Below are 17,175 nucleotides of genomic sequence, written 5' to 3'. Positions count from 1 at the left end.
TTCATAAGCGGACTTGGTTGTAAAGCCTCTCCCGATGTCGCCACTCCATGTCCATCCGTCCTTGTTACCTGCACACAGATTAGTACCAGAAACAAGGCTAAGCAACTCCGAAACTCCTTCCCTCTCTCTCTCAAATAGCTCTCTTCTCCACCTTAAATCCCAACACCATCCAGTATCAGTCCATTCCCCAACTTCACAGATTGCAGCTTCTTTATTAGCACTCAACTGAAAAAGTCTAGGAAAAGTAAACTTCAACGGCTTTTGTCCAACCCACCACTGAGTCCAGAATTTAAAGGTCTTCCCATCCCCCACCTTTGGCTTCAAATTTTGAACAAACCAAAAATTGCTCGCCCCTCCCGCCGCAGAAACGATCTTCGGCCACCACCCATCTCTAAATCTACCTTTCCCCGCGTTTTCCAGACCTGTCTCTCCCCACTCAACCTCACCATAAATGGACCTAACAATTTTAGCCCAAAGCATGTCCCTTCCAGTAAGGTACCGCCACAACCATTTAACGACAAGTGCCTGATTAAACCACTCAATATTTTTAAGCCCCAAGCCTCCTTCATCTTTTGAAACACAAAGCACCTTCCATTTTACCCAAGCAATCGCACTTTTACTAGAACCCCCTCCCCACAGAAAATTACCAAGTAAAGCATTTAGAGAACTCACAATTGATTTTGGTAAACAGGTAAAAGAGAGCTGATAAATCGGTATAGATTGAAGCACAGCCTTCACCAAGGTCACTCGGCCCGCGAGAGAGAACTTCCCATTTTTCCACGAATCGATTTTCTTTCTCACCTTCTCAACCAAGTATTTCCAATCAGCAACCTTTTTGCCCTTGCTACCCACTTTAATACCGAGGTAATTGAAAGGTAAGGAGCCTACATCACAACCCAAAACAGCCGCCATCCTCTCGATCTTATCCTCCTCGACCCCAACTCCGAAGAGACAACATTTTTTGAAATTCACGGCAAGCCCTGACAGTAGCTGGAACACTCTGAGAATCCTTTTAACTGCCACTGCATTTCTTTCATCATCCTCCATCAAGAAGACCGTGTCATCGGCGTATTGGAGGTGCGGAATTGAAATGTAATCATTTCCTACCTTTACCGGCTTAATCAGCTCCTTCTCAACAGCTCTCATGATCAAAGAGTGGAGCCCCTCCGCTGCAATAAGAAAGAGAAATGGGGAAAGCGGATCCCCCTGCCGTAATCCTCTTTCTAAACACACCTCACCAGATGGAGATCCATTCACCAAAATATTCATCGTCGCCGAGGAGATACAACCTCGGATCCATTTCCTCCATAATGGTTCAAAATCCATTCTTTCAAGCATTAAATCCAAGAAATCCCACTCGACGGAGTCATATGCTTTCGCGAAATCCACCTTGAAGATAATCCTCCCTTTTCTCTTCTTAGTAGCCTCCGCGATTGCTTCATTTAGAACCACGACCCCATCAAGGATGTAACGGCCATCAATGAAGGCACTCTGATTATCCGAAATAACTGAATCCATGACCCGTTTAATCCTATTCGCCAAAACCTTCGCAATGACTTTGTATAGGCTACAAATAAGTGAAATAGGCCTAAACTCCTCAAGTGAGCAAGCTCCTTCTTTTTTAGGAATGAGAACGATGAATGAAGAGTTACATCCCCGAGGGATTTTGCCATTGGAGTTAAATTCAGTCATCACCTTTAAAAAATCTTTCTTGATAATCTCCCATGACGCTTTCCAGAACTTGAGGTTAAAGCCATCCGGTCCCGGGCTCTTGTCACCGTCACAGCTCCAAATGGCCTCTTTAATTTCTGATTCTGAAAAAGTTTTGATCAGCTCCGCATTATTCGCTGCAGAAACTTTCCGAGCAGTGAAATCTCCCGGTATCATAGGTAGGACGCGCGGCGTCTTCTTGAAGTGATTCTCGAAGAACGTTTTGACGTTCTCCTTAATGGTCTTTGGATCCTCGATCCAGCAGCCCCCAACATCAAGCCCTGCAATTTCATTCTTCTTTCTTCTCCCAACAATTGCTTTGTGATAAAAACTAGTATTCAGATCACCCTCCTTGACCCATTTGACTTTCGCCTTTTGTTGGAGAAGACTACATTTTTCTTTGGATTTAAGGAAAATCTTTGCTCGTAATTCATTTCTCCTGATTGTCTCACTCTCCTCTAGACCAAAGGTGTCATCAAAAATGTCCAGCTCCTGAAGTTCATCCTTAAGATCTGTCAATCCGTGCTCAATGTTGCCATAAATCCTCAGATTCCACTCTTTCAACGCACTCTTCACCAATTTCAATTTCTCTTTGAACACAAAGCAGCTCCATCCTTCAATCTTAGCTTCATCCCAAGATTTCCTTACCAACGCGCAAAAATCTGGGTGGGAGAGCCAAGAATTGAGGAACCTAAAAGGTTTGGGTCCCCAGTTCTTGGTTTTTGTAGTCAGGAAGATCGGACAATGATCCGACACTGATCTCTGAAGCCCCCTTCCGACTGTGTCCGGCCATTCCTGCATCCATTTCTCGTTGACCATAAATCTGTCTAGTTTGCTCTTACATCATCCATCAGGTTGATACCACGTAAACTTTCTCCCCTGTGTTCTGATTTCCAGCAGATTACTTTGCCGAATAAAAGCGTCAAAAGACCTTGCATCTGCTTGATTAAAGACAGCACCTTTCCCCACCCTTTCTCCCGGATCACGCACTGCGTTGAAGTCGCCAAGAAAACACAGGCAAGAGTCTTTGTTTTGAAGAGCAATGAGCTGTAATGTATCCCACAAAGATTCCTTTTCGGTGGTTCCCATGGGCGCATACACATTAACAAAACAACAATGCAGGCCTCCTTGTAGCCAAATCCCATTAACAATAACAGCCCCCGTCACGTTCCATTTACTAGTTGCCACAAACTTATCCTTGCTCCAGACCGATAGTATTCCACCCGATCTGCCTTCTGACTCCCTCACAGCCCAATCAAAATTACTCCTCCCTCACCACTTATCACACATTGAGGAACAGAAAATTTCCATTTTGGTTTCCTGAACAAAACAAAAATCTAAAGCATTTTTCCTAACCAATTCTCCGATATCACTCTGTTTAATGGAACTCCCCAAGCCTCTAATGTTGTAAGATAAAATATTCATTAAAAACCTGTTTCAATATCACCCACGACCTTCGAATGTCCTGCCTTTGCTCTTTGCTCCTTCAATTGCTCGATCATGACCGCGTCTTGGTGATTGCTCGACAAACCCAACTTCTTGGCAAAGAGCCATGTTCTTGTATCTTCATCTCTCTCCGAATTCTCCCAATCCGCCTCAGTAGATCGCGAGCCGCTTCCATTCTTGCCCATCTCACCCTCTGATTCAATATCAGCAATGAAATTACCCCAAACTTGATGCTGATTTTCGGTGACTTTTGATTTCTGAGTTTTCTTCCTCGAACCTCCTCCTCGTCTGTTCGCCGTTCCTTTCTTAGAAATAACCCCCGCAGTGAGAGAATCTGGTACTCTCGAGGGATCGCACTCGTCTCCCTCAAGTTCATTTTGAAATTCCTTCTCTTTCTCGTTTCGACTCCCTTCATTGATCTCTCTACCTCTAGTCTCTGGCTCATTTGAAGGCGATTTATCAGTCCCTTCGGAGGAAACCCGCTGGACTTGGCTTCCTTTATCTGTGTCAGAGTAATGTGAGAACGGGCCATTAGTTTCCACAACCTTCCTCTCGAGTTCCGAGACGCCGTTTTTTTGAGTAACCGAATCGTTTCCTTCACCGTCCTCTGTTTCCGACTCGACGATGAAAGCCTTCGCCGAAGACTGTGAGATATCTTGTAAAGAACATTCTGAGTCAGCATCTTCGTCCAAAGACCACACCTCCTCCTCCGGGGAAACGAAATTATAGGGCATTTCTTCCACCCGGATTTGGAACGAAGCACCGTCGATTTTACATTTCAGTATGTTTCCGATGGAGTTGAACCCAGTAGACATCTGTATAAAAGCCACGTCCAGCCTCTCTTTCGTTCTTGTTTTTTCTTCAATTTTCAGAAGCAACCCGAACCTCGCGCTTGCCGTATTGAAGAAACGGGAATTCCAAACATGTAGCGGGACTCCGGTCCAGTTAGTCCAGACAACTCTTTGATAGTTGATATCAACAGATTTCCAAGGCCTCCACCACTGCAACCAGAAGTCTCTCCATTCGTTGAGCTTATTGAGATTTTCCTCGGTCGTCTGGTCGTTGCTGCTTTGGATTAGGACCATGTTGCCACCGAGGGAGTTCAGCTTGAAACAACCTGCGCATTCACTATTTATTTCCTCTCGAACTTCCTCCCAGAGAAACTCAGATTTAATGTAACCTGTAAAAGCCCCATTAAGCCAAACCAAGTCTTCTTCCGTCGTCTGGAACTGTAATGTTTCATCATCAAGTTCTTTATCATCTTTAGCACCTGTAAGAGCTTCCTTAAAGGAGACACCTGCGTGCCTATTATACACCTTCATGGTGCATGGCTGTATCTGTTCCAACTTCTTTTCTTTGACGCTATTCTGCTCATTCCTTCTCTTCTCATCAACCCTTTCGAATTTAGGTTTATAATCCCTTTGGAATTTAGGCTTATAAACTCTAACCTTATAACTGCCAATCCAAAGTTTGTTCAGGTCCACCAGTAAAGTCTCAGACCTCTCCACCTTTTCAAATCGAACAAAGCCGAACGGTCTTCCCCAAAGATCTCTCTTCCTTGGGCAGTATACATCCACCGTCTTCGCAACCGTCTCGAACTTACGTCTGAGAAAATCAAGGCTGCAATCCTCTGGGATGTTGTTAAAGAAAAAGGTTGTAGTGTCATCACGTTCATTCGAACTCCAATCTCTCCTCCCATTCAAACTGCTCCGATTCCAGCTTCTTGCCTGTTTTCTCTCGACATGTTTTGGACCAATCCCTCTTCTTCTCACCACTCTCCACTCTCTCTCGCTCTCTCTAGGCTCCATTGTAGAGAAAATCACCTGTTTTATACAGTAATCAACTACAACGAACAATACATCAATCTAACCAAACAACTGTAAGATAAACTCTGTCCTTAAACTTTGCTAATTTCAGTTCAAGTCTTGTCCATTCGTTTCACCATGGCACATTCAATTCATTACAGTTATCCTACAATACATTCAACCCCAACCACAACCCATCTGCTTGAAAACCTTCAAGGTAATTTGCTGTCTCAAGTACTAAATTCAGTTCGCATCCATATCAACTGCACATCACCCGAGATTAGGTAGTAGAACTTAGCTTTTGAATAGGAAGGGCTGATTTGCGGATCTGCGGATCTGGACGCTGATCTTTCATAAAGAGTCGGAAGGCCTGGCTGGATGCGCGTTCTCGCCGGACTTGAGGGCTGCGTTGGGCCTGGCGGCGTGGTCTCGCCGGAGTGGATAGTCTCGCTGGTCTAGAGTCGAAGGTAGCTACCGCAGGTTTCGCCGGAGAAAGGTGTCGCCGATCTGGAGTCAAAGGTAGACTACTTCTGGGCGGCGAATCTGTGGACGGATCTGGCTGATAACTGTGCGCGGTAGGGGAGGGCTCGGCTAAGAGGACGTGGCCGGCAAAGACCTCAGAGCGGCGGATCTGGACGCTGATGTGTTTGCAGTTTACTTCCAAAGCAGAGACTGAAGAATTTAGGCCTCTGCGGCGAGGAACAGTGTGAATCCCAATAAACCGTAAAATACTGCCATCAACCAGTAAATTTTCTTCTTCTCACACCCTGAATCGGAGCACCGGAATTTACAAAGACAACGTCAGTTACTGATTGAAGATTTTGTATTGACCGACTGTTGAACTGTAATGGAGGAGAGTTTGGTGAAGAGGCTCGAAGCCGCTGTGGCGCGGCTGGAGGCGCTCTCGGTCGAAGGATTCCGGCAGTGGGCTGCGGCTGAGGACAGGCGGAGGTTCGGCGGCGACTGAGCTGGGCGAGTAGGCAGGGGGCGGCAGAGCAGCGGCGCAGCGGGCTGTAGCGGACCTCCAGTGGTGCGTGGGTGGCTGCGCGATCGCGGATTCGCGGTGCTGGGCACGCGGGAGGCTGCAGCCTGCAGGCTCTGCTAGCGCGGCGGGCCGGCGGAGGAGAGGTGGTGATGCGGCGGCTAGGGTTGTAGATCTTTAGAAGGGGATTCTATGTTATTATGAAAAAAGTGTACTATTTATTATTTTTTGGTTAATAGGTTTCTCTATTAGTCCTCCTTGATGAAAAGAAAATAACACCCATAAAAATAATAAAGTTAAAAAATTAACATTTTTCACTTAAATATACAAATATACCCTTAGTAATATTAAAAAAAAAAACTCAAAACACCCACATCCCCTTTCTCCGCCCCCTTCCCCTAAACCCTAATTTTCGCTGTCATTTCCCTATCCCCCTCGGCATATGCGCTGCTCGCCACCACCACTAAGGTTTCTACTCGCCTCTTTCTCTCTCTATTCCTTTTCCACTGCCATCCTTCCTTCTTTTCTGCATGTGCCACCACCCCGTTGCCACCACTGTCGTAGCTATGCTGCTGGCGCTTCTCCTCGCCTTCTCTCTCTTTCCCCTTTCTCGCTTCTCCCACCACCATCCCCATTTTTCCTTCTGCATGCATCGTCGACTGACGTCATCACCACCGCTTGTGGCCACTACTATCGCCGATGCTGCAAGGTCTCTCTATCTCTCTTTCTCGATCTCAATTCTCCTCACCACCGCCTCAATCCTCCGGCGCTTCGCACTCCACCGCCTTTCTCTCCATTTTCTAAATACTTCAGTGTCACGATCTCTTCCTACCCTGCATTCTCTTCGAATACTATTACACATTTTTGCAAAAACAGTGTGTAACATTATAAAACACACGGTTACATGATTTTCACAAAAGTGTGTAATTATGCAAAAATGCATAACAGTGTAAAATACATCGTTACACACTTTTCATGATGTACTATTACACGACTTTGCAAAATTCATGTAAATTGTAAAAAATTGTGTAACGATGTATTGTTACACGATACAATAATATTTTTGCTAAAAATGCTAATTTTATTCGTATGAATAAAATTTACAATTACTGTATATATGATTTTGATGATTTTGATAAGAATAGATAACTGTCTCTAATAACAAACACTATAAATTCATGAGGCTAGCAATATTTGAATGCAAGTGTTTTTTGGACTGAGGTTTTTCCTTTTTTTTTTTTTTTTTTTTTTTGAAAAACGGGTTTTCCAATTTTGAGTATTGTGGATTCTTAGATAATCTTTATCTTTATATATATAAAAAGCAAAGTAAATGTCAATAAATTTAATTTGAAGGGTAATTTTGGAATTGAGAAAAATTGCATCATCCACTCCTAAGTCCTAACTGCCGGAAATTTAATTGGAAAAAAAAACTGCCCAAATGTTTAATCATACAATTAGTATTCTTCCTTTTTAATCTCATTTTATAGATAAATCACATCTTTTCTATTTTCATTCAATTATATTTTACATAAAAGTATGAATTATACATCTTGATGGAAAAGTCATGAAATTATCTTTAATTTGATATATAATATGGAAAAAATAAATTTAAGATGAACAAATTATAATAATAATAATTATACTTTAACATATTAAATAATTTATATTTTGAATAGATATATTTTCCCTAAAATTTGGAACCGCATTTTAGCATGCTGTATCAAAAGAAAGTTTCCATTCATGCATGAAATGAAGTAGATAATTTTATGCTTCTTAAAATTTATTTTTCTTAATGATAATATTTTAGTTTTTTAAAATACTTAAAATATTAAAATTTATGCATTAAAATTTAGATAATTTTATGCATTAAAATTTATTTATATCTAACATACTTAATATATATATATATATATATATATATTTACTAATGTATGTTATTTCAAAAATTCAGATGTTATTTTAGTTTTATTTGTTATTTCTTTCTTTATTATATAAAATGCAGACCTTATTTTTAATCAAATATTATATTTTTGCATAAATTACATTGATTATATTAAACTATTAGATCAATTTACAAATAATAAATTTGATATTAAAATTATTTTTTTTACGTTATAATTATGATCTCTACGCCCTCAAAAATAGCCTATTTTTGTCATTTAAGGACGTTCACAAAAATTAGTCTCATTATAAATTTGGAAAGTTTGCATCAGGTGATGGATTTGATGAATCTTTTTCTTTACTCACAATATAATTAATTATAATTATTTACACTTCTTTTTAAATATGATCATTTATTCATTCACAATACACTAACAATTTTTATTAAAATTTGTATCATCTCTTTCTATGACTATTTTTTGTGGAAGAAGAAAATATAAATATATAAACAATTTATGCAAATCTAAGATGACAATCACCGCGCATAGCGCGGGAGATACACTAGTAAATATGAATAAAAGATAGTGTCTAAATTTAAGGATGGAAACAAATTTTTATACAAGGATAAAAAAATTTGCTTTTTCCAGTTTATATTAATCAACCATCTCTTATTAATACAACATCAATATTATTTGATTTTAAATTTAGAGCGACACCTATCGTAACTTCTTCAGATTATTGATTGGTTCACCTGCCATTTCTTCATCAAGACCATAAATACAAACAAACAATACCTTATTATTATTCTTAGCGTCAATAAGAAATTGAAATTAATGGGGCGTGGCCAAGCGGTTGGTGCCATTCGTTATTACTTATTAGAATTTGTATACACATTAAATATAGGGTTATATGCTTGAAATATCCACATCTTTTTAGGTAATTTGCAATCGTTTCTATTACAATATCAAAGCTGATTATTATGCAATTACAAAATGCAACACGCTCAAATTATTCCAGATACCTCTTTCTTATGTATCTATTAAAATTTCCGCATTAATGTGTATGAAGAAATAATTGTAACTCCCCAAATTCCAGTAAGACACCAACCTTAATATATATGAACATATTTCAATTTTAATTTGAGCATGTTATAATTGTAATCTGTAAAGTTGTTAAACGTAACATATATACGAAGTCATGTTGTACCTGCAACTGTAACGTCCAACGTAGTCTTTAGATATGCAATAAATAAATTAACAAGGTTAATTAGTGAGAAAAAAATATAGTACTAATTCATGATAGTAATTGTCGAAAGCATTAATTAAGTCGTGGTATTGAAGAAAGATAGTGGCGGTGAATTGGCATATAAGATTGGGCTAATTAATAAATCGTAATAATGGTTTGTAATGATGGAAGCCAATAGTATCAAGTTACCATAAATCATCAAATAACAGGCCTGCTTTACCTTTTATACCAAGATATATATCATGAGTTCCACCATCATTCTCCCAAATTATATCCTCCTAGTATTTCACAAAATAATAATAACAATTAAATAATCAGACACTACTTCAAAATTTCTGCTCCAGAGTGAAAAAATAAAAGGTTTCGTTCAGCAGATTTCTCTCACACATGAATTACGCAATTTATGTAAGTTTATCTACAAAAACTGGAGCCACGTACTCTCCCGTGCAATCGGTTGCAACGTGCGATTGATTTCTGAATGACAATACTTCAACATACAAATGACACTTGAAGATCTTCAAGAGTGTCATTTGTATGTTGAAGTAGTGTCATTAAAAAATGTTCAAGTGTCATTTTTCGAATGAAATAATGTCATTCTGAAAATCAGTTGCACGGTGCAACCGGTTGCACATGAGTATCTGTGCAAAAATTGATGCAATAAATATATCCGCATATGAGACTTAAAAAAAAAAAAAAAAGGTAGATTAGACTTTGATAAAATGAGATTTTTTTTAATTGTTGGTTGGGTATCTAAGTGCTGCATGAATGCGGATGCATAGGTACAAGAGCTTTTGCAATTTATTACATAATGTAAAGCTTTTGAGCTGGGATTGTTTTGGGACGATGGTTAGGCCGGAGTTTCAGAAACTTTCCTTTCCGCTCTTCTGGTCGTGGTCTTTGTCTTTTGACGAGAACTCTTTTTCCTTTTCTGGTCTTTCCCACGGGGTTTTCCATGAAAAGGTTTTAATGAGGCTCGGCCCTTAGTCTGCTTTTTTGTGCTTTCAAGGGTTTCTTTGTTCTTTTTCCCCTTTTCCCATTTATAATAAAATCGCATTTTAATAATAATGTAAAGCTTTTGAGTATGAAATAAAAAACATAGCATGAATGTCTGAAATCAATGATTTGTATGAAGCGTTTGTATAAGAAAAAATGATTTGAATAATTGAGAGATGTTTTATAGTTGAGAGGCGCTTTTATTTAATTATTTTATAATGATGGGAATGGAAAATGCATAATTATATTGTGAGAAGATGAACTCGTCTATTATATATCTTCTGGGTATTCAAGCCGTCAGGATCGAAATGATTAAATGGAATTTGAAATGTTAAAACAAGATGAAATTTATTATACATGACATCATGATTTAGAAATGTTCGATGTTAATTATTGCCCATGTTTAATCTTAGACATGCTATAAGCCTATAAGGTCAATGTGAAGATAGTAATTCCAATCTATGAAGCGAGATTTAATACTCTCCGTCTCATAAAAATATGTTTACTTTTCATTTTTTATTGTCCTAAGAATATGTAAAATCTATTTTTAGACATAATTTCTAAAGCTGGCAAAATGGGCGGGTCGGGCCGGCCCGGCCCGACCCAACGGGCTTATGAAATTGATTGGGCTGGGCCAGCCCCGACCCGAATTTGACCGGGCTGCCAATTTACAAACCCGACCCAACCTCATTTTGGCTATCGGGCGGTCGGGCCAAACCCGCTCAATAATTTTTTTAATTAATTTTATTTTTAGTTTTAGAAAAAATTAACTAAAATCAATCCCAATAATAATTATAAATAAAATAAAAATATAAAATCATACTACAATATGTTTAAATTGCACATAGCAAAAACAAAATGATCTGCTCTCAATCTTAATATGAAAAAAATATAATAAAAAAGCAAGGTATTGCCCAGGCTCTCAATCTCCTTATTCCAAATTTCCAATACCCATAGCTAGCTATCCCTTAGGATTGCATGTGACCTGCTCTCTGCACTTGCATTTTAGTGCATAAATCGACAAACAAATTAAAAGAGATGTTGCATTTAGGAATGATTTTACGAGGAAAGTAAGAGGTTCTTGCATTTTAGCATAAATCGACAAACAAATTAAAAGAGATGTTGCATTTATGAATGATTTTACGAGGAAAGTAAGAGATAAACTGTAAAATGGATAAATTAAGTTAATTATTATATCTAAAATTAGAAAATAAAAAATAAAAAAAGAATGATTGGGCGGGCTTTTTAGCCCGAAAACCCCGGGCTTTTTAGTCCTAAAGCCCGATCAGCCTGACGGGTTTATTGGGCGGGCTTTTTTGGCCCGGATTTTTTTGGGCCTCTATTTTATAAAGCCTAGCCCAACCTTAAATACGGGCGGGGCGGGCCGGGCTAGCCCATCGGGCCGGGTTGATTTTGCCAGCTCTAATAATTTCACCATTAATTCTTTACTTTACAATACAAGTGGGCCCCCTTCTCCACACATAACACATTTACTTAATATTTATTAAAACTTCATTAAAAAAATTATTAAAACTCATGCGGAATAAATTATCAATACTCTTAGGGAGCGTTTACTTTGCATGATTGATAAAATGAATGATTGACTATTTTTATCCTCAAGAGTAGAATGACTCAAATCCCATGATTTTGATGGGATAAGAATCAAGTAAAATTAGTTTAAATGATAAAAAATAATCAAGGGCATTGAGATATCTCGAAGTTTCAATCCAACAAACTAAACAAGGAATTAGCCTTACTATTTTTATCTATTAAGACTAATCCTTTAAAGACAACGTCACTTATGGGATGGAGAGAGTACTTATGTATTATTTTATATTATTATAATCTACCATCAAAGACGCTTTGGCCGAGTGGTTAAGGCGTGTGCCTGCTAAGTACATGGGGTTTCCCCGCGAGAGTTCGAATCTCTCAGGCGTCGGTTTTTTTTTTATTTTCTTTTATTCGCTCTTTGCTATTCTATTTCTAACCCACATAAATAAACACTATTTTTATAAACCATTTTTTTAAGGAAAAAAAAGGCTCTCGGATCTCGTGCCACATCATCATTTTTCCCACCATTGAAGATTATCTTATCGAAAGAGATTTCATGACTTAAGCTTCACCATCCCTACACATGAATATTTTTTTTTTTTTTTTTTTTGATCAATATCCCTACACATGAATATCCAAGCATTTAATCTTCTAAGCAGTAATTTTACTTACATATATATTGTGGAACGGTTTCATGTTTTATGTCACTCATCCTTGGTTAATAATTAAGAAATTTATTTGAGTCATGTTTGATGCCACTAATCTTTTGAATTGTATTTTTATTTGCTCTGGTTTATGTTAGTTTGGTTATTGGTTTGTGAGTAAATGAATTCCTTTATTGTTATATATATTTTATATCCTTAAAAAAAAAAAAACTAATAAATTGAGTGTTGAGCATTATTGTTTATTACCTTGTATTGGAAAATTCCGCCTGTGAGCTGGGTTTTAATTGGGCTTTAACGCATTGGACATCTAAGGATGGGCTTTAATAGGTGTTTACTACCTTCTCTCAAATACCAATCGGAATAAAAGATTGGAATAGGGATCTTTGTATCTTAATAAGCCCACAATAAATGGTTGTATTGTGCTGGAGTGAGTGATGGGCTTTTATAAAATAACTAGCACAAAATATGTGCAGATTTTATCTATTTTAATGATAAGAAAATTCGCATGGTGTCGTCTTCTTATTTTAAGAGATGCTCCCATGGCAGCCCTCCCCTATAAGATCGTGTGGTTACCAAGTGTTAGGTAGTATGTAATACTAATTTCGAACCACATATTTTGTTCATGTGGTGCACTAAGATAGTGACACGTGACAGAAGGCTTCCAAGACCTTTTAAGGCGAAATACGTGTGCGAAATAAAATTTTCGGATATTAAAAAAATTATATATATGTATATATATTATTTATTTATTTTAATTTTTTTTAAGTTGATATATTTTTTATGCATAAGTTTGCACACAAAAATACATAATATTATACACAAAAATGGATTGCAAATGTAATGCATTTTTCTGTGTAATGCTATTCATTTTTGTGTGTAATGCATTTTAGTACCCTACGTGTATTTTATTTTGAAATGCCTTAAAAGTTCTCTAGCACATGTCCTGTTCTTAGCTTATCATATGTATAAAATATATGGTTTAAATTTAATACTATACAAAATATATGGTTTAAATTTAATACTATATATTAATTAAGGACATGGTAATATCGGAATTCAACTCTGTATACATGTATGTAATTTATTAAGCTAAATCTGTCAAAAAGCATATTATGATTATCAAATTGAAGCGATGTATTTTATAAAAATAAGAAAATTACTGCCTCTAACTTTCATTCCTTGTTTCAGAATAAAAACAAAAACCAACATTAAATTAATTAAATTTGTGGAACAGATCATGTTTCAATTTTGATGTTGAGACACTGTGGGCCTGTTTGATATGGGTTTATAGGTAGGATAAATTAAATTAATACAGATTAGTGTGATGTTTGATATCATGTGCAGTTAATATGGTCAACTCCTACTTAATCCTACTTCTCCATGCTATTTTGTGGGATTAACCCATACTAATAATCCGCCCACCCCCCCTCGGATAAATTTAATACTGAGAAGTTGGATAAAAATTCTGCTACCCTTCCTCACGCATATCGATGCAAATGCCCAAGTAATGGTGGACACACATGATATTTTTAAAATTATGTGAGGATATTTTTGGTATTAGATAATATAATCCAACATAATCCTATGGATATCAAACATAATATAGGATTAAGTAGTCATGGTATCAAACACCCATGAAATAATATAAATTCACACTAATCCACACTAATTTCTCAAGATAATTTTAATCCTAATCAATCTTAAACTGCAAATCAAACGGCCCCTGTATGTATATCATATGATAGTGCAAACATGAATGCACATTGACGAGACAAGATAAATGCCAGATTTGAATATAAAAGTTGTCAATAAACGACAATGATCTATAGAGAAAAGCTTTTTTTTTTTTTTTTTTGAGAACCTGAAAAGCATAAATTCATAAAGCCTACAACACGCTGTTGCACGTTGATACATGTTAAAAAAAAGCCTCTAAACGAGGCCTTTTCCTCTTAACCTAACAACTTGCTAAAGAATTTAGAATGCTTAAATATCACTTGTCTCGTCAAATCAAACGAAAAGTAGGTTGATATACTGCAATAAAATTGTCTAACAGTACTCCCTTCATCTCACTTATCTCGATGCATTTTCTTTTTTGAACGTCCCACCTATTTTGAGACATTTTTTTATTTGACAAAAATTTTATACCTTTTACTCGTATTGCCACTGTTAATTTCCGTCTGCGTTCGTCCATCATTGCCACTCTTAATTATATATAAGTGATTTAAAGTCCATACTTGATGATGCATGTACCAAATGATATTTGGAATGCAGCCCTGACAAAATTATGATGTTCAAATAGAAAACACATATGACCCATTTGAAGTGAAATATATACATTATTAAAGAGAATCATGAAATTAAAGATTTGGGAGGATATGTTTGTTGTGTCCAAGTGACGCTGTTAGAATTTCACATCAGTTTATAATAATTTTATTTATTATATACATGTAATTTATATTTATAATAAAATTATAATAATTTTTAAAATATTTATAGATGACTATCACATGTCCTAATAAGCTGTATGTTAAAATTATAATAACTTGATTCACTTACCCAACAAACACTAATATTCACAATATATATTGAGTTCAACAAAGAATTATCTTTTTCGAGAGAACGAAGAAATCTATATATTTTAGGAACAGATCAACATAAGTAATGAACAGACGTATTTAGTAAAAATATAGAAAAACTCGCCACCAGCAGGATTCGAACCCGGGGCAAATTGCTGTTCATGCGGTACATTGATCTGTTCATTAAAATTATAGATCTGTTCGTTTTTATTTTACGACTTCTCTATTCTCCACAATATTTAGCTTCTCTGTTGAACCCTTCTCTCTCTATATATATATATATATATATATATATATATATATATATATATATATTAATTGAAGAGCATTCACAGCAGATCTCTCAAAAATAATCCTAACTTTAAATGTGAGCTAAAATAATAAAAAGTGAGATAAAATGATCATCCAACATATCACATATATTAAGCTGGGCCCACAAAAAAATTTACACCCCCTCAAATTTGATCCTAAATTTACACCCCTTAAATCTAATCCTAAATTTATAAAATAGATAATGAAAAATAGGAGAATTGCTGTGTGCAATTGTAAAATATGATTTAAAAATAATTTAAGGAAGACTTTAGAAGTATTCTTAGAAATAAAATTTTGAGAGATTTGCCGTGGATGCTCTAACGTGAGTTAGGCGAATATCTAATTAAATTGCATTAACAATTAATATTTTAACATTTCACCTAATAATAAAAATTCAAAAACAAATAAACGTTCTCCGAAAAAAAGAAAAGGAAAGGCGATTCCAGTGGGGCCAATGGAGCCCTCGGCTGCGTTACTGGTTGTGTCTTGAATTTTTTAATAAAGTTTTGGCGATTATAAATAAGTAATTCACACGGCGGCTAAATTGGGAAAATATTATAGATAATGAATGATTCCAAAATAGGGTTTGGAGATACTAGCTTTAAGTTGAGGTTATGTGACATTTTTCAAAAGGCAACATGTGATGTGATTATTAGCATCGATCGTCAATCATTGAGACCATATGTCTGTTTTCTTTACTGTCTCCCATCCAATAATATCGAGACATAATTATCGAATTACAAGTTGACCTCATCAAATTATTTTAATTTCGGTTCAATATATGAGTTGATTGCTATCTTAATATAATTCACCTTTTTAAAGGGGAAAGAATATTATTGAACTACAATATTTGAATTCTTGTTTTTATTTTTGATTTATCTTGACTAACCAGCATGCAATATACATAAACAGTTCTTTTACTTAATAAAAGAGATGGTACGTGGTTTCAATTTTTGTTTAGATATATTAAATTATATCAACAATCAATTATTTATATTCTTTATAATCCACTTTCTTTTATTTTGGATTTCCCACGTTTAAAATTGAAGGAATTAAATAATTACAGAAAATGCATGGTTGGTGAATTATATAGAGGCCATGGATAATTCTAAAGGCCTGGTTCGGTTGCTGCTCGATCAATTTTTTTTTATTACACACACACACACACATATATATATATATATATATATATATAATTTAAAAAATTATTATATATGTTATAAATCTCATCCAGTCATGATTGTCACTATAAGAATTTGGCCGATTACCAACAAAATTTTCCGTCGGTAATGCCATAAATTCTGTCGCTATATGGGATTACCGATAGATCACCGACGAAGGCCGTGTGTCGCCGAGAAAGAGATCGGTAAAAGCTTTACCGACGGAATGCCTCCGTCGATAAATTACATACGGAAAGGACGACATACCATCCGTAGGCGAGCACGCGACGACGCTGGCGTCGTCTGAAATCAACGATGAAAATAGCGACGGATTTATTTTCCGTCGGTATTAGCGACATAAATAAGGTCCATCGGTAATTTCTTTTTTTATTTTAACGAAAAAATATATATATATTTTTTTCAATCTAGCTTTATACCCCACAAGTATTTTGGTATTTATAATGTATTTTTGCACTTATTACATACGTTAAGACGTACTTTCCAGTGAGTCACCCATCTTAGTTGTGCTCTAAGTCAAGCATGCTTAATCTTGAAGTTCCTTTCGAATAATCACCAGTACAGAACACGAGTATTATTGATATAACTAGCACCTATTAATTCATTTAAACTCTATTTCAATATACAATCATTTATTCATAACCTTAGAATATGTCGAGGTGATACGATCGAATTTAAAATAATAAAAAAATTAATATTATCGTTAATTAAAAAAGAAAATATTATTGTTGAAAATAACAATAAATTTTAAAATATTCTCAATAATTTAAAAATAAGAATAAAATAAAATATAAATTAAAAATAATAAAAATTATTAAAAAAAATAAAAAT

At 36.0% G+C, this 17,175-nt stretch overlaps 1 non-coding gene across 1 annotated transcript; it reads left to right on the top strand.

Moving 5' to 3' along the window:
- Window positions 1–11,919: 11,919 nt before the first annotated feature.
- On the top strand, window positions 11,920–12,001 carry TRNAS-GCU (transfer RNA serine (anticodon GCU)). The gene has a single exon. It is a non-coding gene; the product is annotated as a tRNA-Ser (tRNA).
- The last annotated feature ends 5,174 nt before the right edge of the window (window positions 12,002–17,175 follow it).

The sequence above is a fragment of the Salvia miltiorrhiza genome, chromosome 4, assembly GCF_028751815.1.
Source record: "Salvia miltiorrhiza cultivar Shanhuang (shh) chromosome 4, IMPLAD_Smil_shh, whole genome shotgun sequence".
In the NCBI taxonomy this organism is placed as follows: Eukaryota; Viridiplantae; Streptophyta; class Magnoliopsida; order Lamiales; family Lamiaceae; genus Salvia; species Salvia miltiorrhiza.
This window is presented reverse-complemented; position numbering and strand designations above follow the sequence as displayed.